This window comes from Martes martes (assembly GCF_963455335.1).
Source record: "Martes martes genome assembly, chromosome: 9".
In the NCBI taxonomy this organism is placed as follows: Eukaryota; Metazoa; Chordata; class Mammalia; order Carnivora; family Mustelidae; genus Martes; species Martes martes.
Window position 1 is genome coordinate 119777866 of NC_137896.1, and position 20285 is coordinate 119798150.

Here is a 20285-nt window from a genome sequence, read left to right on the forward strand (position 1 = left end):
GACCCCGAGATCATGACCTGAGCTGAAACCAAGAGTCGAAGCTTAACCGACTGTGTCACCCAGGCGCCCAAGGGAGTTAGATATTTCATACTGTGGCTCAGGGCTTCAAGAGCAAGTGTTCTCGAAGATGAGGGTGGATTCTTCAGACTCCTTATGATCTAGGCCTGGAAGTCCCATATACATCACACATTCTTTGGTCAAACAATTTACTTGGGTCAACCTGGATCAAATGAAGGGACAAAGAATTTGCAGAATTTGCAGAATTTAATGTACTGCAGCCTTATGGCCTTACCCTTTTAAGTAATTTGAGCTTTTTGCACTGAGGCTTTGGAAACTCTTATTTTTGTCTAATAGTTTAAAGAGGCTGGCTCTTAGAATTGACTGTTTTGTGATGATTTCCCCAGGTACACAGGGGCTCTTTCATTATGTTGGTTCACTTTTTCTTATTTCCAGAAGGTTTCATTATATGGGGAACTTCAGCTACACCAATGTTGGACATTCTTTGCTTGTACTCAAATGACATTCCAAACCCAGAGAGAAATAAGCACAAAGCTGTCGAGGCAAGGGAAAGTAGGAACATTCCAGGAGTTTGGATGGGATGTGTGTGGGAAGTGACAAAAGAGGGAGTGGGGAGACAGACAAGGGCTAGCTAAATGGAAGGTGTTGCCTGCCATGCTGAGTAGCAACATATCCAGGCAGCACATTCTGGAAAGTTTTTTCTGACATGCAGTATGGAATATGGAATGGAAGGAATGAGACTATAGGAGAGGGACAAGATCAAAGGCTATTGCATTAATCTAGGTGAGGGACAGATTCTAGAGTTCTTTATGAGGAGAATCAGCAGCGTCGTTGAGCGCGGTAGGGCTGGGAAGGAAGGACTCAAGGACGACTTCCCCAGTTCTGAACTGGGGAACTTAGTAGACAATGATCCTAAAGAGTTTTAGACACGTAGAGCTTGGGGTGACTGTAGGACATCCAGGTGGAGAAATCCAGCAGGCTTTTGTGTCTGTGGAGCTCAGAGGAGTGGTCTGAGCCAGATAATGAACTTGGGAGTTGCTGGCCTATGTGGCAGGCGGAGGCAGGGAGTGGGTGGAAAGGTTTCAGGAGATTGTGTGGGGTGAAATGAAAGCTGAGAACAGAACCCGGGAGACTCAGGAGGGGTCAGAGGGGTGAGGAGGTAAGTCACGTCATGAAGGCCAACGAGTTTCAAAAAGAGTGGGGCGCTTTGTGTCGTCAAATGCCACCCAAAGCCAGTGATACAGACTCAAAAACAGCCTGTGGTATTTCGGATCAAGCAAGCCCTTAATGACTGAGTGGCGCAGTGATGTAGCGGGGACAGAAGTCCCACAGCCGTGGGCTGACAAGGGAGAAGCTGCTGAGTTGGCAGCAATGCGTGCAAACTGCTCTCAGGATGTTTGTGAAGGAAACTACAGAAAGGGAGCAAGCAGTACCTAGAAGACAATGCAGAGGGACAGAGGGGTTTCTTTTTCTTGAGGACAGGAAAAGCTCGAACACAGCAGATGGTGAAGGAAAAGGTGAGAGTGGTTGATAATTCTGGGAGTGAGAGCTGGGGCACGATCGAAATATGTTTGAAAGGAGTTTTCTGAGGATGTGGGAGGTGATGAGGTACAGAACGGCGAAGGAGAGATGCTAATAGAAACGTACTTAAAGGAGCTAATTCCAAGAGTGGTTTATTATAGTCCAGCTCACATACTGGAATTACTTTGGTTTCAATCAATAGGGCAAATACAGCAAACAGTATTGACATATTTATTTTACATCATTTACACATCTTTTCTCCAAAGGGTAAGATCAATGTTTACCCTTTCAAAGCCTCCCACATAGTTCCTGCTAAGTGGTAAATGAATAAACAAGATGTCTCTTGCCTGTATTCTGAGTATCTTAACATATTCAGAACACAGCCAAGACTCTGCACACATGTGAAAAAGTCTTCTAAGCAAGCAAAAGAGTCTCCAAATTCACGTGTGGAAGGTGATGTCCCTTTTTTGAGGAACCTGCTTACCCTCACTTAACAAAGTTGGTTAGCAGAATTTCCTTCACCATAGGAGTTTAAAAATAGGAAAATGAGAGGAGGAGGAAGAGGATGTTCTAAAGGCAGCAGGCAGGCAGACAGCAGCAGGAGGTGGCACGGTCTGCCTTACCAGAAGGTGCCAAAAAGCAGTGAAAACCAGACGCAAAGCATACTGGCTTGGGGGCTCTTGGCTTAGGGACTTCCATCAGGTACTCACATAGCGACTGTCCTTAAAGGACTGCTGATCTGAGCCTTAAGTAGTGGTAAGAAAAATGATCCTTGGAACCATCAAAAAGCAAAACAAAAACACAAACAAACAAAAACCATAGCTGTCTTTAATTTCGAATCATCTCCTACTTCTCACAGTTTGGAAACGATTCTATCAGAAATGGGTAATATTAAAACACACTGATGTTGAGATGGTGAACCTGTTGGTGAACCCACGCTGTCTACCTAGCCTTGGATACACTCCTTTTTTTTCTCCTAGGACGTCTTTCTTTTTCTTCCTTCCGGGTGGAACACCTATGCCACCTCTTCCAAGAACCCCTCCACACGGTCCAGGCGGAAGTAATCTCTTCCTTCTCTGCCCTCCCATAGCATCTCCATGGGGCTTGGTTTTGCATGGGTCACCAGACCGGGTTGTTTACACGGCTGCTTTTGCACTAAATTATGCGCACCTCGAGACCAGGGGCCGTGACCGTGACCGTGACGGTGTACCTACACAGCACCTGGTACAGCGCTAGGCGCGGAGTCGGTGCTCAGTAAACCCTCCCCGAGTTGAATTAATTTGGAAAAATCACTCAGGGTAAGATCTCTTGCTCGAGGCGCGGATGAATGATTCATGGGGTGGTTCTTTGCATTCTTTACCTTACAGTCACGGCGCACCGAGTATCCAGCTGCCCGGCACATACCTGTGGAATCGAAACGCACCTCCGCCGCCCGCCTCCAGCGTGCGGGGCTAGCCCGATGGGGGCAGGTTTCCCCCGCGCGTCCGCACGCCGGCGGGCGAGCTGGGGCGGGGGGTGGGGGGCGGGTCCCGCTCGTCTGCAGGGGGCGGGGTTCGGAGGGAACTCGGCCCGCTTGCCCGCCCCCTCCTCGGCGAGGCGGAAGCCCCGCCCCCGGCCGCGCGCTCGCGCAGGCGGCGCGTGCCCGCCCCCCCGCCCTGCGCCCTCGCGCCCTCGCGCCCTCGCGCCGGGGGCGGGCTTGCTGCGCGTGCCGGGCGGGGAAACGGCGCGAGCCGAGCGCCTGAGAACGTTCGCCGCGGGGGCGGCTCCGGGGCCTGAGCGGGCGCCGCCGCCACCTCAGCCGCCCGGGCCGGGCCGGAGGAGGCGGAGGAGGCTGCGGCCGTCCGAGACCTTCTCGACGTCCCCAGCTCCGGCCGGGAGGTGAGTGGGGTGGGGGGTCGCGGCGGCGGCCGCGGGCTGCGGGAGAGGAGCGGGGTGCTGTAGCCTCGCGCCCGCGAGGAGCGGGAAGGAGCCCGCGCAGCTCCGGGACCTCCGGAGCCTGCGGGGGTGCAGGGCGGGGAGCGGCGGGGACGGGGCTCGGGGAGCCGGGGCCGCTGCACCGCGCGCACGGCGAGGGGAGACGGTGCCGCGCGCCCGGCCCTGGAGGGGCGAGCCGAGGGGATGGAGCGGAGCCCTGGGCCGGCGCTGCCGGGCTCTGAGCGCCGGGCCGGGGAGGGGGTCTCCGGGATCCCGAGCGCACCTTGGCCGCAGGGCGCGGGGCCGGGGTGCGGGCTCTGGGCTGATGCTGCTGGAGCCCGGCTTGCTGGGGGGAGGCTGTGCGTTAGGTGCTGTAAGGGGCGCAGGAGGCAGGTCCTGGCAGAGGGCAGGTGAGGCAGTTAGGCCCTGGCAGAGGGAAGGGAATGTATTTCACATCACCCCAAACACTGCCGAGGCGCCTAACAGTGAACCTGTGAACCGAGGTCACCTTTGAAAGGAAGGTGTCCTGACAAGAGGCAGGATGGAGCTAACAAATGCTTGCTGTTAAATTCCTGTGCCAGGCCTTGGGATTAGGAAGACCTTCTAGCATTTCTAGCAGACGTTTATTGATTAGCTACCTTGGGTTAGAGAACCGTGGTCAGCACTGGGGACACAAAACAGTGTAAAACACAACTGTAATTTGCTGTGTAGGTGCTGACAATTTGGTAGTGAAGGTTTGCGTGTGGAATACAAAGTGGCATTGAATTTCACCTCGTACTTCATTCACTTGAGGTCTTTTTTTTTTGGTCCTCTCCCAGTGTTGGGGCATTGGAGCCAAAAATTGCTTGGTTTGGGGATAAAGCAGAAGAGTCAGAGGAGCTTGTGGGAGAAATTTGGGAGAGTTTTGAAGGCAATTCTCCCTAAAATTTAAAGGGGAAGAAGGGAAGAAGAAATTTGGAAAGAGAAAAGAAGTTCCCTTCCTTCCTTCCTTCCTAGAATTAAGCTCTGTGACTATCACTGCTAAATCCCCAATGACAAGAACAGTGCCTGGCCCGCAGCAGTCAGGCAAAAAATAGTTGTTGGGTGAATGAATGAACCAAGCAAGGTTTTACTGTATTTTACACAAAACAGTATTAATTACTTTGGTGTTAGGGATGGCTGATGGACTTCCTCTGTTCCTGAAATATGCTTTTTTTTTTTTTTAAGATTTTATTTATTTATTTGACAGACAGAGATCACAAGTAGGCAGAGAGGCAGGCGGGGGGGGGCAGGCTCCCTGTTGAGCAGAGAGCCCGATGTGGGGCTCGATTCCAGGACCCTGGGATCATGACCTGAGCCGAAGGCAGAGACTTTAACCCACTGAGCCACGCAGGCGCCCCTGAAATATGCTTTCTTTTCTTCTTCTTCTTCTGTAAAGATTTTATTTATTTGACAGAGAGAAACTGTGAGAGAAACAACACAAGCAGGGGGAGTGGGGGAGGAAGAAGCAGGCTTCCCACTGAGCAGGGAGCCTGGTGGAGGGCTCAATCCCAGGACCCTGGGATCATGACCTAAGCTGAAGGGAGACGCTTAATGACTGAGCCACCCAGGTACCCCTTTTTATTACTATTTTAAAAGATTTTATTTATTCGTCTGACAGCATAAGCAGGGGGAGCAGCAGGCAAAGGGAGAGGGAGATACAGGCTTCCCGCTGAGCAGGGAACCCAATGTGGGGCTCCCTCTCAGGACCCTGGGATCATGACCTGAGCCGCAGGCAGATGCTTAACAACTGAGCCACCCAGGCGCCCCTTTCTTCTTCTTCTTTTTCTTTCTTTCTTTTTTTTTGTCATGTAAGGTAACCCAGGTTTCTAGGTCTGGGGATTTAAAGTGATGGCTAAGGTGATGGAGTGGTGATGTCTTGGCACCACCCTGCCACATCTTTATTGCATACTGGCCAGTGGGAGCTTACTCCTTGGGACATTGCTTCAAATCATCCAATTCTGCCCCTTCTCTTTTCTGTCACTTGAGGAAGAAGAGTACTTTAGTCTAGGCAACCTCATTTTTCCTCTTTTATCCTGGTTCTTGGATCTTCCATCTGCAGTAAGAGAATGTATCTCTGCTCTCCTGTAAGGGTTGCAGTTCTACCTGTTGTCTGCCGTGGCTGGATTTCTGGGTTCTCCAGTTCCCAGCTGCTGTTTCAGTGCCTGGGCTTGCAGTGCCTGTTGGATTACTTTGTCTGCCAAATTAAAACTTGACCTTTTATGAGTTCTATGAGGATTTTTATCATACATAAGTGGAATTACCTTTGGAGAGGGTACGTTGTTAAAGGTGTGCTGGCAAGGTTTTTGAGTGTCCACTGTGCACGAGAGACAGATTTCCTATTTAGAAAATTAGACTTAGAACCAACATGGTGCCTGAGTGGCTCAGTCGGTTGAATGTCTGCCTTTGGCTCCAGTCATGATCCCAGGGTCCTGGAATTGAGTCCCACGTCTCCCTCTGCCCTGCCTCTGCCTTTCATGAATAAATAGATAAAATCTTAAAAAAAAAAAAAACTAATAGAATGCCAAGTTACCTTTTATTTTACGGCTTTCTTTTTTTAAAAAAAATTATGACTTTAATAGAAATCTTTTAAGGGCCCTCATGTCCACATATAAAAAACAAGGGTAATATTAATATAGATTAATCTTGTGCTGTAAGCCTTGAAGAACTAAGTTAATTTCTCTTTATTTCCATAGTACAGCCAGCAGGAGTCCATCAGTTCTTGTTTGGGGGTACCCTAGTCCTGAAATTTTGGGTGCCTTATTCCAGGTTCTCCCAGTGATAATGTAATTTGTCTATTTATGTTTCTTTTATTATTTATTTATTTATTTAAAAGACTTTATTTATTTATTTGACAGACAGAGATCATGAGTAGGCAGAGAGGCAGGCAGAGACGGGGAAGCAGGCTCCCCGCCGAGCTGAGCAGAGAGCCCGATTCAGGACTTGATCCCAGAACCCTGAGATCATGACCTGAGCTGAAGGCAGAGGCTTAACCTGTTGAGCCACCCAGGCGCCCCTTTATGTTTCTTTTAAAATCAACTTTATGAGTATGTAGTTGACATACAATAACATGCCCAGATGTCTGTGTACAGTTGGATGAGTTTTGAAAAGTATATGCTTTGTAACCACTCTCCCAATCAGGATATAGAAATTTACATCATCCCAGAAAATTCCCTCAGGCTGGTTTATAGTCCACCCCTCTCATTTTATTTACTTCTAGTTACACAAGCATCAGGGCTGTGGTGTCTAGTTGAGCAGGATGTATATCGCCCACCTGTAGGGGGTGCCCTTCCCAGCAGCATCCCTGCAGATGTACCTCCTGGAGTTGTCTCCGGCACAGTCCGTGGGGCTGTGTACTGCAGCGCTGTGAATGGCTCATGAGCACACACTTATAAAATACTCAGATAATACAAATAGAATAAATGTCCCCTTGGCCCACTCCCTTTTCTACAGAAATTGTGGTTATCAGACCTTTGCATTTTCATCTATTTATAGGTAGTACAGAAAAAAAGCAGAATTTCCCTCTACCCCTGAGTTACTGACATGATACTGTACATTGTTCTGCAACATTTTCCCCCTAACAAAATGTCTGAGATCTTTCCATGTTGGAACATAGGTATCTACCCGATTTTTCTTGACTACAATGTGATCTCTTATGTGGTATGTGTATTGTACTATAGTTTATTTAATCGTCTCTTCATTAAAGGCCACTTAAGCTCTTTGCCATTTCAGACATTGCTGCAGTGAATGAAAGAAGTAGAATTGCCAAGGGGGTGCACATTTTATATTTTAATTCAGGAGATTTAAGCATGAACTTGTGGCTCTTGTTAAATTTTTTTTTTTTTTTTAACTGCTAGGTAATGTTCAGTTGTGGAGACTTAAATTACCTTTTTCATTCTTCGTGCACTGAGGAACAGACAGTTGTGTTACTTTGGATGCTGATTCTTTGATGGATACGTGTGTTGTAGATGCATCCTGCTAGTCTGAGGCTTGCCTTTCCGCATGGTTGGTAGAGTCTTTGTATGGAAGTTTAAGATTTTAATGTTATATTTATGAAAAAAATTCCCTTTAATTCAAAAAAAGGTTCTATTGTATCTTTTTTTTTTTTAAAGATTTATTTATTTGAGAGCGAGAGAGAGTAAGTGTGAGTTGGGGCAGAGGGAGAGGGAGATGGACAAGGAAGGACAAGCAGACTCCCTGCTGAGCGGGGAGCCTGATGCAGGGCGCAGTCCAAGGACCCCAAGATAATGACCTGAGCCAAAGTCAGGCACTTAACCAGCTGAGCCACCCAGATGCCCCTGTGTGTGTTTGGTTTAAGTAAATTTTCTCTACTCCAGGTATGAATTCTATATTTCTATATTTTCTTCCAAAATTAAAAAAGTGGTGCCTGGCTGGCTCAGTCGGAAGAGCATGTGATGCTTGATCTGGGGTTGTGAGTTCGAGCACCACATTGGGTGTAGATTTAAATTGTAATTTTGTAATGTAAATTAAAAAAAATTAAATTAAAGTTTTGCTTTCCATGTGGAATTTCTATGTGGTATAATGAAGGAGGCCTTCCTCCCCCATTTGGATAACCAGTTTTTCAGCACCTTGTCTCATTTTTTAAATTGTAAAATATACATGACATACAGTTTACCATTTTAGCCATTTGTAAATGTACATTTGCGGCATTTAGTACCTTCACATTGTTGTGTAACCATCAACACTTTCCATCTCCAGAACTTTTTAATCTTCCCCACCTGAAACTCTGTACCCATTAAACACCGCCTCCTTAGTCTCACCTCCCTTCAGCCCCTGGCAACCGCCATTCTACTTTCTGTCTCTATAATGTGACTACCAGGTACCTCATGCCAAGTAGAATCATACAGTATTTGTCCTTTTGCCTGGCTTATTTCAGTTAGCATGTCTTTGGAGTTCATTTATATTGTAGCATCTGTCAGGATTTCCTTCTTTTTTAAGGCTAAATACTCTTCCATTGCATGTATGTACACATTTGTTCATTCATTCATCTATCAGTGGACGTGGGTTGTTTCTATCTTTTGTCTGTTGTGAATAATGCTCTTACGAACACAGGTGTTCAAATATCTGCTCAAGTCCCTGTTTTCCATTCTTTTGTGTATATACCCAAATATCCATGGTTTTTAAAAAAAATTATATACGTGACTGAATATGACCAAAATGGATAGATAGTAGAGAGTATATACCCTTTCTTCTCCGTGTGCAGTTTTTCCTGTTATTAACATCTTGTTTTAGTGTAGTACCTTTGTTATAACTGATGAATCAATGTTGATACATTATTACTAATTTAAGGTCATAGGATATATTAGGCTTCTCTTTGTGTCCTTTGTGTTTTGTGGATTTTGACAAATGCAAAATGTCATGCATCATTAATGTCAGCACATGACATTTCATGTAATGTCGTCGCACCGTCAGAATAATTTCATTGCCCTAAAAATCCCCTGTGTTCCATCTAGTCATTCCTTCCTCCCTCCTCCTGAGTTTTGATAACTACTGATTATTTTACTGTGTCTATAGTTTTGCCTTTTCCAGAATGACATACAGTTGGAAATGATACAGTATTGTAGTCTTCCAGACTGTTCTCTTTCACTTAGCAATATGCATTCAGGGTTCCTCTATGTCTTTTCTTGGCTTGATAGCTCATTTTTTTCTTTTTAAAATTTAAATTCTAGTTAACATACAGTTCAATACTGGCTTCAGGAGTAGAGTTCAGTGGTTCATCACTTACATGCGGCACCCAGTGTTCATCATGACAAGTGCCCACCTTAATACCCATTACCCCTCTTTCCCATCCCCCCACACCGCCTTCGTCAACCCTCAGTTTGTTCTCTGTAGTTGAGGGTATCTCATGACTTGTTTCTCTCTCTCTCCCCCTCCCCATATGTTCATCCATTTTGTTTCTTAAATTACACAAGTGAAATCATATGGTACTCGTCTTCCTCTGACTGACTTATTTTGCATAGCGTAATACACTCTAGCTCCATCCGTGTCATTGCAAATGGCAAGATTTCATTCTTTTTGATGACTGAGTGGTATTCCAGTGTATATACCATATCTTCTTTGTCCATGTATCAGTCGATGGACATTTGGACTCTTTCTGTAGTTTGGCTGTTATTGATAATGCTGCTATAAATATCGGGGTAACATTTCTTTTTATTGTTAAATAGTACTCTGGTACCAGGTTCTTTATCCATTTACCTATTGGAGGACGTCTTGGTTACTTCCAATTTGGGGCAATTATAAGTAAAATGTCTAAATATTCAGGTTCAGGTTTTTGTTTGGACACAGGTTTTCAACTCTTTTCAGTAAATACGTAGGAGCATTTTTGCTGGATTGTACAGTAAGTGTATGTTTAGCTTTATAAGAAACTACCTCGCTGCCTTCTGAAGTGGCTGTACAGTTTTGCATTCCCAATAATTAAAGAAATTTATATCCTGGCACCCTAAATGTACTTAAAAAATAAGTCTTTGGGGACGCCTGGGTGGCTCAGTTGGTTGAGCAGCTGCCTTTGGCTCAGGTCATGATCCCAGGGTCTTGGGATCTAGTCCCGCATCGGGCTCCTTGCTCAGCGGGGAGCCTGCTTCTCCCTCTGCCTCTGCCTGCCTCTCTGTCTGCCTGTGCTCACTCTCTCTGACAAATGAATAAATAAAATCTTTAAAAAAAAATAAATAAAAATAAAAAAAATAAGTCTTTGTCAGACTGTTCTCTAAAATTAAACTTCATCTGGAATGAATTCATATTCGAATTGTTGCTTTTGTTGGCTGTCTTTCTTAGCTTATATTTCTTTATGTCTTTTGAAGTTTTGTTTACAGATTCATTCGAGTGTGAGTGCTTTTGATTTTGTTTTCCTCATTTCTGTGCTCACCCTTCTCTGTGTGGTGATACTTCAGATGTTCCCATCGACTTTTTGGACCATAGTCAAGAAATCAGATATAATAGTGGTGGGTTGTGGGGGGTCCTACTCTTGGAGATCATTGGGGCTATTTTAGATCGATTCACAGAGTGTGTGAATGTCTTGGTTCAGTTCCTGGTCATGAGGCTGTGTTTTTCTCTTCCTACTTTTCTAGGCCTAGAGCATTATGTAAACCGTAGCTCTAGGCAGAGACTGACAGCAATATTTTGTAGCTTCCTTTCAGCTCAGCCTCATCCTTGGCTTTAAGCAGTGAGTCTAGCTCAGATGTCTCCTGTTTCTCCACTGTTATTTTGTGTCACTGTCGCCCTGCAGAAGGTATGCACCTGCTTCTGCTCTCAGCATCCAGCAAGCCTGTAGCTTCAGCCCCACTCACATATTTGTGTATATGTTTTGTTTCTGATCCAAATGGAGTTTTATCTTGTTTTTGGACCTGCTTAAGCCATTAAAAAATATATGTATATAGGTATATTTATTTTTAAGGTTTAATTTTAAAGTCATCTCTCTACCCAACGTGGGGCTCGAGCTTACAACCCTGAGATCAAGAGTCATGTGTTCTACCGACTGAGCCAGGCAGGTGCCCCAAGTCACTTAAAAATATATTTAAAAAGTATTTTATCTATTGGTGTGTATTTGGAGTGCAGGGGATGCATCAAAATGTTTACTTACTGGGCTACTTTGATTAGAAGACTTAATTGACCAGGCTTCTTTCTAATCTTCATACCACTTATTTTGTTGTTTGTATTATTGCAATGCCTGGACCCTCCAGCACTAAAGTTGAATAGCAGTGATGATAATAGGCATTTTTATCTTTTTCCTGGATGAGAATGCTTCCAGTGTTTCACTATTAGATATGATACTTACTGAAAGTTATTGGTAGATTTCTTTTGTCAATTTATGGAAGTTTTCATCTGTTCTTAGTTTTTTTGTTTTTTTTTTTAAAGTTTCATTTATTTAGGTAATCTCTACACCCCACAGAGGCTTGAATTCACAACCTCGAGATCAAGAGTGGTATGCTTCTCCGACTGAGCCAGCTAGGTGTCCTGGTTTGCGTGTGTGTGTGTGTGTGTGTGTGTGTGTGTTTAAGAGTTTATTTATTTATTTGAGAGAGAGAGAGAGAGAGAACAAGAGCAGGGACAGAGGAAGAGGGAGAAGCAGATTCCCTACTGGGCAGGAAGCCCCAGGCTCAATCCCAGGACCCTGAGATATGACCTGAGCTGAAGGCAGATGCTTAACTGACTGAACCACCCAGGTGCCCCTGGTTTGTGTTTTTATTGGTTGTGGATTTTTTTTTTTTTGCATTTGTTGGAATTATCAGTTTTCTCCTTAATATAAGAGGACAGACAACTTTCTGAGTTGTAGATAACTGAGAGAAACATATGTTGTATATTATTTATTTGATAATGCATTTTTAACAAAATAAATCTTCAGAAAAACTAATTTTGATCTTGATTTTTTGTATATTAACAACATTATAAATAAGCTAATACAGGACTGAAATGCTGTAATCATCAGGTCTGGGCTAAATATTCTTGTAACTAAGCTTCACTATAATGAAATAGTCCTCAGTTAAAACAATTTTTTTGGTAACTTCTGGGACTCTACAGGATTTATTCCGCTCCTAGCCATTCCAACTTCTTCCTTGCTTCTTTTTGTAGACTCTTTACTCCTTCCTTTTAACTTTTCTCTCTGCTCTGTCTCCTCTTGCCAGAGAGAGACTTTTTTTTGCAAGTAATAATATTATTTATTGTGAGGCTATAGTGTATCAGGTGCTTTTCATAGATAAGGACTATTCTTTAATCTTTACAAGTTTGGAAGCTAGGTATGGTATCTTGAGTATAAGGGTGAGGAAACTGAGCTCAGAGAAGTTAAAACTTCTTTAGGGCCACACAGCTGATCAGTGACCTGGGTGGTATTGGAACCCAGGGCAGACTTCAAAATTCTTTCCATGTGCTGTCTTTAAAAAAGACTGTTGGGCGCCTGGGTGGCTCAGTGGGTTAAGGCCTCTGCCTTCGGCTCGGGTCATGGTCCCAGGGTCCTGGGATCGAGGCCCGCATCGGGCTCTGTGCTTGGCGGAGAGCCTGCTTCCTCCTCTCTCTCTCTCTGCCTACTTGTGATCTCTATCTGTCAAATAAATAAATAAAATCTTAAAAAAAATAAAAAATAGGGTGCCTGGGTGGCTCAGTGGGTTAAGCCTCTGCCTTTGGCTCAGGTCATGATCTCAGGGTCCTGGGATCGAGTCCCACATCGGGCTCTCTGCTCAGCAGGGAGCCTGTTCCTCCCCTCTCTCTCTGCCTGCCTCTCTGCCTACTTGTGATCTCTCTCTATCAAATAAATAAATAAAATCTTTAAAAAAAATAAAAAACAAAAAAGACTGTTATTCCAGTTCAATTTGAGTTTTGTGTTTTGGCTTAGCCACATGATTCCTGAGCAGGACGACAGGACTGCTTTGTGTCTCCAATACGATTTCCTTAAGAGACTTTTTCTTTAGTTAGATACTTGATTACTTTGTCCCAGTCTGATGTTTTACATCTTGAGAGATTTCATATAATGACTAAATCTTTCTTAAAGAAACATAGAAAGAGTAGTGTCCTGGGTAAGCATGTGGGCTCTGGAGTAAACTATTTTGGTTGGACCTTGAATTTATTTTAATTTTGTGAACATTATGAAACACTGACCTTCAAAAAGATATGGAGAATAAAATAGTGCATACCTGTGTACACACTGCTCAAGAAACCGGGCTCCTTTTGAGGTTGAACCCTCATGTAACTCCTTCCCAGTTGTATTCTCTTCCCCTTTCAAGGCAACTACTGTTCTGGATTTGATGCTTTTCATTCCTGTGCATATTTTCATGCTTTTATTACATATGGAAATAGCCCTAAATGTATATTATTTTGCATTTAAAATTTATAATAACAGTATTAATTATTTTTGTAACTTATCTTTTCTCACCCCTCTCAATATTGTGAGACTCATCTATGTGGATAAAAGTAGCTGTACCACTCTCATCTTGGCAGAGTAGAATTTTAGTTTTTGACTATGTCACAATTTACTTTTATAGTTTCCTATGGATTGGCAATTCATTTCTTCTGGATTTTTGTTGTTGTTGTTACAAATAATGCTGCAGTGAATATTCCTGCCACATTTCCTGGTGCACACATGCATGTCTTTTAGAGCATATACCTAGGAGGAAAGCACTGGCTCGTGTGCCGTGCACATCTTCAACTTCAGTGGGTGTCACTCAGTTCCGCTCTGAGTGCTTTTACCAGTTAACATTCACACCAGGGGTGTGTGGTTCCTGTTGCTTCCCTGCTCTGCCAATCCTTAGTGTTATTAGGCTTTCTAATGTTTGCTGCAGATCTGCTGGATGAACAATATAATCTTACTTTGGTTTTTAATATAGGTTTTACTGATTACTAGTGAGGTCGAACATTGCTCGATGTTTTTAGATTTTAGATTTCCTCTTCTGTGATTTGCTTGTTTTCATCATTTACCTTTTTTTCCTGCTGCACTGTCTTGTTCATATTGGTTTATAATTTTTACTACATTTTATACTAATATAGAAAGGTGGTATAATGGACCAAGAGTTAGGGGTTCTGGGTTTCTGTTTCCATTTCTTTTTCTTTTCTTTTTTTATTTTTATTTTTATTTATTTATTTATTTATTTTTTAAAAATTTATTTGTTTGACAGACTGATCACAAGTAGGCAGAGAGGCAGGCAGAGAGAGAGAGAGGAGGAGGCAGGCTCCCCGCTGAGCAGGGAGCCCGATGCGGGGCTTGATCCCAGGACCCTGGGACCATCACCTGAGCCCAAGGCAGAGGCTTTAACTCACTGAGCCACCCAGGTGCCCCTCTTTTCTTTTTTTTAAAAAGATTTTATTTACTTACTTGACAGAGAGAGAGAGAGAGAGCATAAGTAGGCAGAGAGAGAGGGAGAAGCAGGCTCTCCACTGAGCAGGGAGCCTGATGCAGAACTTGATCCCAGGACCCTGGGATCATGACCTGAGCTGCAGGCAGCCGTTTAATCAACTGAGCCACCCAGGCGCCCCTCTGTTTCCATTTCTTTATTGTGAAGTATAACTGTCACTTGGGACAAGACATTTATTTGGATGCTCAAAATTTGGGGTCTGGGTTAGGTCATTTCTAAGCCCTCCCATTCTGATTCTCCATTGTTTTGCTTTGTTTTTTTTGTAGCTCATAAGCGTCACTACAAATGTGTTAACTGAAATTAAAGATACGAGAACACAGAGAAGGAATTGTTAACATCTTGGATTTTGATGTGAAGGCTGCACACTGCTATTTGTTAATTATTTTAAGATTTTATTTTTAAGTACTCTGCACACCCAATGTGGGGCTTGAGCTCACAGTCCCTGAGATCAAGAGTCGCATGTTTTGCCAGCTGAGCCAGGGAGCCACCATTGCACACTGCTATTTAATTGGTTTTATTTTCTTTTCATTAGTTAAAAAGTCATTTGAAAAGGGCATTCTTAATATCTTCCTTTAAAAAAAAAGTCTTCAGGGGGACGCCTGGGTGGCTCAGCCAGTTAAGTGTCTACCATTAGCTCAGGTCATGATCCTGGGGGTCCTGGCATGGATCCCCATGTTGGGCTCCCTGCTCACTGGGGAGCTTGCTTCTCCCTTGCCTGCCGCTCCTCCTGCTTTGTGCTCTCTCTGATAAATAAATAAAATCTTAAAAAAAAAAAAAAGGTCTCTAGGGATAAGCTTAACTATAGACATAACTAGCAAGGGTATGTTTTCTGAAATATGACTGAAAACTAGCTTTGCATGTCCTTTCAAGAGTGTACCTTTTATTCATATGCTTTTAGTGTTTCCTCATTAGGTAAGTAGTTTTAGTAGCCATGCTTAGAGCCAAAATTTCCTCTTATTAACTAAGCAACCCATAGCAGGTTTTAGGAGAAACTAGGAGGTCTGTCTTAAGCACACTATTGGCACTTGTTTCTTCTTTCAGTGGCTTACTTTCTATTATATTCTTCCTCTGATTCTTTGGACACTTTGCATTTCTACATATATACCTCCTTTCACTTTTGTTAGAACCTTTCCTCTATTCCAAATTAAAGTATTGCAAATGATTGATAACAAAGTATTTACTCTTCTTCCAAGTCTATGCCTTTATACCACTGTTTTTTTCTTGAAGTCTATTTTATATTTTTAGTAACTTCTACATCCAACATGGGACTCAAACTCATGACCCCAAAATCAAGAGTCGCATCTTCTTCCAACTGATCCAGCCAGGTGCCCTAATATTTCTGTACCTTTAAATAAATCAGAAGAATTGTAAATTAGGAAGAAGTCTTGCCTATAGAATTCTAGTCTATGCATCTTCCAAGAGGGTAGTTACATAACAAGATCAATAATAATGATAATAATAATAGGAGCTAATATTTATTAGGCTCTTTACATTAAGTAAAGGCTGTTTACATTAAGTAAGTACTAATTAGTGACAATCTCTCTTATCTCTGATTCCTTATATAAATACGCATCCAGAGAAAAACTGACAGGAGTTTTGTGTGAGACAGTGAATTTGCTCAAGAAGTTTTGTTACCTGGATGCTTTGATGTAACTGAGAGCTGGAAGGGTTAAAACTTTAACAAAAACATGCAAGGGAAATGAAGGATATTTATTGACACTTGGGTGTATTACAGAGACATTCTGGAAACATTTCTAGAGGCTGCTTTCTTCCTGATAGTCTTTTCCTTTCGTCTCTTCTGCTTGCGGATTTAGTCCATCTCTGGAGCATATTGCTTCCTAGATAGGACGAACAAGGGTCCAGGCGTTTTGTTGCACTGATCTCCACACTCCTTTAACTGTTAATACGAAGTCTCATCTAACCCCGGGGTTTGTGGACCTGTATTTTCCTCACTCCTGGACTTGTCATATTTGCCCTGGAGGGGGCAATGTGGCACAAAAGAAAGAGAGTAGGCTTTAGTGTCACATGGGTTGGTTGCCTAATTCCACAAATTACTAACTTTGTAACCTTAGGCCAAGTTATCTAACGACGTACGCTTTAAATTTCTCCATCTAATTCTGCCACCCATGTTACTCATTTGTTCCTCAAACCTAGCAGAGTCCCATTTTCTCATTCTAGGTTTTTAAAATTTTTTTCAACTAAAAAAATTTTTTTTTAAACAGCAGTGGTTTCTAGAGTGGGAGACATGTGCAAAATGATTGTCCAGGTAGGGTCTAACAAAATATGGGCAGTGAGCTTTTACAATATTTCATCCATAGGTTGACACTGTACTCCGTCTGTATGTTTGGAGATAGAGATCAGGTTTTGTAAGCTCAGTAACCTGGCAGGGGGTACTGGGGACACCACAGCCTAGAGGGGCCCATCCTGTGAGCTTCCTCTGTTTGTTAATATGTTCGGACGTATCAAAGTTCATCGCTGCCTGGGTTAGCGGTATTGCAGATTATATTATCTGATTTCAGTTAGATGAACCTTGCTGAAAAGACAAAGGGCTTAAAGGATTCCTGCAAAGAAATTGCAGGTTGAAGTTTCAGATTCAGCTGAAGATCGAATAATGCAAGGACATATGAACAACAAGAAAAATGCAGAGCTGATACATTTATTTATATTATTGGCTTATCAGTCTAATGCAAAGTATAAAACTATAATGATCTAAGCGGATTGAAGAGGAATCCGTAAAAAATTATTAAATATTATTTGATATATGGGTGTATATGCACTGTGAGTACATTGTATCTTAAGATATTCCCTAATGATAGTATGAGGCTACTGTTCTCAGTTGGTATTTTAAAACTAAGCATTTGGTATATGAAGACAAACTTACTGGAAATTTGCAATGTTGATTATAGTCATGAGCCAGTGAATCTAGAATATTAAAGATTATTAAGTTAGTGATACATTTTTAGAAGATTCTTTGGAGATTTCTTACTTTAGGAGTGAAAGACAAAAAGCCATAAACCTTTGCTTTCCCTGTTTTGGTAAAAGTAGCTGAAAAACCACATAGTCAAATCAATAACTTCAGTTTGGTGACTAAAATGCATTCTTTGTTGGAATACTTACAGAAGACATTGCTAAAGATCAAAATAATAAGTTTTATATCAGATCTGGAGTTTGCAAGAGTTCATGTACATTTGGATAAAAGTACAGAGCTTGTGGTATTTAATATACTCTGTTTCAATAATAAAAACATATGGAGTCCTTCCTCCCCCACCCCCCACCCGCTAAAGAAAAGATTTATCAGAGAATATACTCCAAGTAAATGACTTACCATTTCATGGTGAGCTAGGACCTATAAGGTATAAAGAATAATACATGGTGCCCAAAACCTGGTCTACTAAATAAAACATAGCCACATAGAGCTGGTGTCCCTCTGCGGCCTGTCATTCTGCTTCCATCTCCAGAGGTGTTCACTCTTCTGAATTTGGTGATGCATGCTTCTTGGGCCCTTGGAAAGAATTTGTGTTTTACCATTATCGGGTGGGACATCTGCTAATTATCAGTTAGCTCTAGTTGGCTGCTGGTGTTGTTCAGTCCTTCATATTCATCTTGACTTTCTACTTGTACTGGTCATAGAGGAGAATCGAAATCTTGAAATGGAAGTGTGGGTTTGTCCATTTCTCCTTTCAGTTCTATCCATTTTTGCTAAGTGTATTGTGAGGCACTTGGGTTAGGTATGTGGACATTTAGGATTGTTATGTCTTCTCAGGGAATTCTATATGTTATAGGCCCAACAATATGATGTTATAGATACTGTTTTATGCAATTGGTTTTTTTTTTTAAAAGATTTTATTTACTTATTTGACAGAGAGAGAGAGCACAAGCGAGGAAGGAGGGGAGAGGGAGAAGCAGACTCCCCACTGAGCAGGGAGCCCAACACGGGGCCTGATCCTAGGACCCCGAGATCATGACCTGAGCTGAAAGCAAATGCTTAACCTACTGAGCCACCCAGGCACCCCTACGCAATTGCTTTTTATTTTAAAGATTTTATTATTTTTTAAAAGATTTACTTATTGGGGCGCCTGGTGGCTCAGTGGGTTAAAGCCTCTGCTTTCAGCTCAGGTCATGATCTCAGGGTCCTGGGATCGAGCCCTGCATCGGGCTCTCTGCTCAGCAGGGAGCCTGCTTCCCTGCCTCTCTGCCTACTTGTGATCTCTCTCTGTTAAATAAATAAAATCTTAAAAAAAAAAAAAGATTTACTTATTTGAGAGAGAGAGAGAGAGTGCCATGTGAGTGCAAGCCAGGCATGGGGATGTAAGGGGGGAGGGTCAGAGGGGGATGGAGAGGGATAAGCAGACTCCATGCCGAGGGCTGACTCACATGGTGGGTGGGACCCTCTGTCGCACAACCCTGAGATCGTGACCTGAACTAAAATCAAGAGCTAGATGCTTATCGACAGAGCCACCCAGATGCCCCTAAAGATTTTATTTTTAAGTAATCTCTATGCCCATCATGGGGCTTGAACTCACAACCCTGAGATCAAGAGTTGCATGCTTCACTGACTGAGCCAGCCAGCCAGGCGCCCCTATATAATTGCTTTTTGAATCAGTTAAGAGAATAAAGGAAAGTAAATATGTAATTGTTCTGTTTTAAAACAAATTTTTTTAAGAACAGTTTTAGATTTACTGATGAATTAAACTATAATCTGGAGTACCTGTATGTACCTAATACCTGTTCCTTCTCTTATGAACGTCTTACATTAGTGTGGTTCATTTGTTACAATTAATGAACCAGTGATGAAGTATTCTTATTAACTGAAATCATGTTTTATTCAGATTTCTGTAGTGTTTCCTCCTGGAATTTTTCTGTTCTAGAATCCTGTCCAGGATTCCACATTATAATTAGGTGCGACGTCTCCTTAGACTTCTCTCAGCTTCGTCAGTTTCTTAGGCTTTTCTCATCCAGTGTTTGATAAAACTTGACAGATACGAGGAGTGCTGGTTAGATATTTTGTATATTTTCCCCTCAATTGAGATTTGCCTGTTTTTCTCATGATTAGACTGGGTTTATGGGTTTTGGGGCGGAAGACCCCAGAAGTAAAATGCCATGTTCATCACATCATGTCAGGGGTACATCCTGTCTCCGTAATGAGTCACTGTTGACCTCAAGCACCTGGCTGAGGTCGTGTTTGTCAGATTTCTCCACTGTCAGGGTATTTGTCCCTCTCCCTTTTCCTCTTTGGAAGGAAGTCACTCTGTGCAGCCCACACTTAAGGAGTCGGGGGTTATGCTCCACTTTTTCTAGGGCAGAGGATCTACATAAAAAATCTGGAATCCTACTGCCTAGGGTATTTGTCGATTCTTCATTTGTTAATCTATTTACTCATTTATATCAGTATCAGCTTAAAGATATTTAATACTATTTAATGTTGTTGCTGAAATTATTCTAATTTTGTCCGTTGAGAGCTGTCAGTTGGCTTCTGTGTTCCTTTGATACGCTCCTGTCATATGTTTTTTTCCCTCCCCAGAACTTATTTCCTTTCTTTTTAAAAAAGATTTTATTTATTTATTTGACAGATACAGGGAGAACATAAGTAGGCAGAGCGGCAGGCAGAGGGAGAGGGAGAAGCAGGCTCCCCACTGAGCAGGGAACCCGATGCAGGACTCTATCCCAGGACCCTGAGATCATGACCTGAGCTGAGGCAGACGCTTAACCGACTGAGCCACTCAGATGCCCCAGAACTTACTGATTTTCAAGAAGCTCCGGGGTTCATGTTGTATATTTCCTGCCTCAGCCATTTCTCCAAGGAGCCCTGGTTCCTTTTCTCGGAGAATGGTGTTATACCCCCAAATTAGGGCACTAGGTGTGCTCATCGTTACTGGGATATTGTTGTTTCTAGGCCTAGAGCAAGGATGTGTATATGTGTATACTAACCCACATATATGTACACATATCTACAAATGC

At 42.9% G+C, this 20285-nt stretch overlaps 1 protein-coding gene across 2 annotated transcripts in view; it reads left to right on the forward strand.

Annotated features, from left to right (window-relative positions):
• Positions 1-3218: 3218 nt before the first annotated feature.
• The window catches only part of DTNB (dystrobrevin beta), a gene marked incomplete at its 3' end in the record, with an annotated part of 122573 nt that continues 105506 nt past the window's right edge, over positions 3219-20285 (forward strand). Inside the window, exon 1 of one of the 2 annotated variants that reach the window (XM_080814469.1) lies at positions 3219-3417. The remainder of the gene's footprint in view (positions 3418-20285) is intronic. The other variant, XM_080814470.1, reaches the window with a different exon arrangement.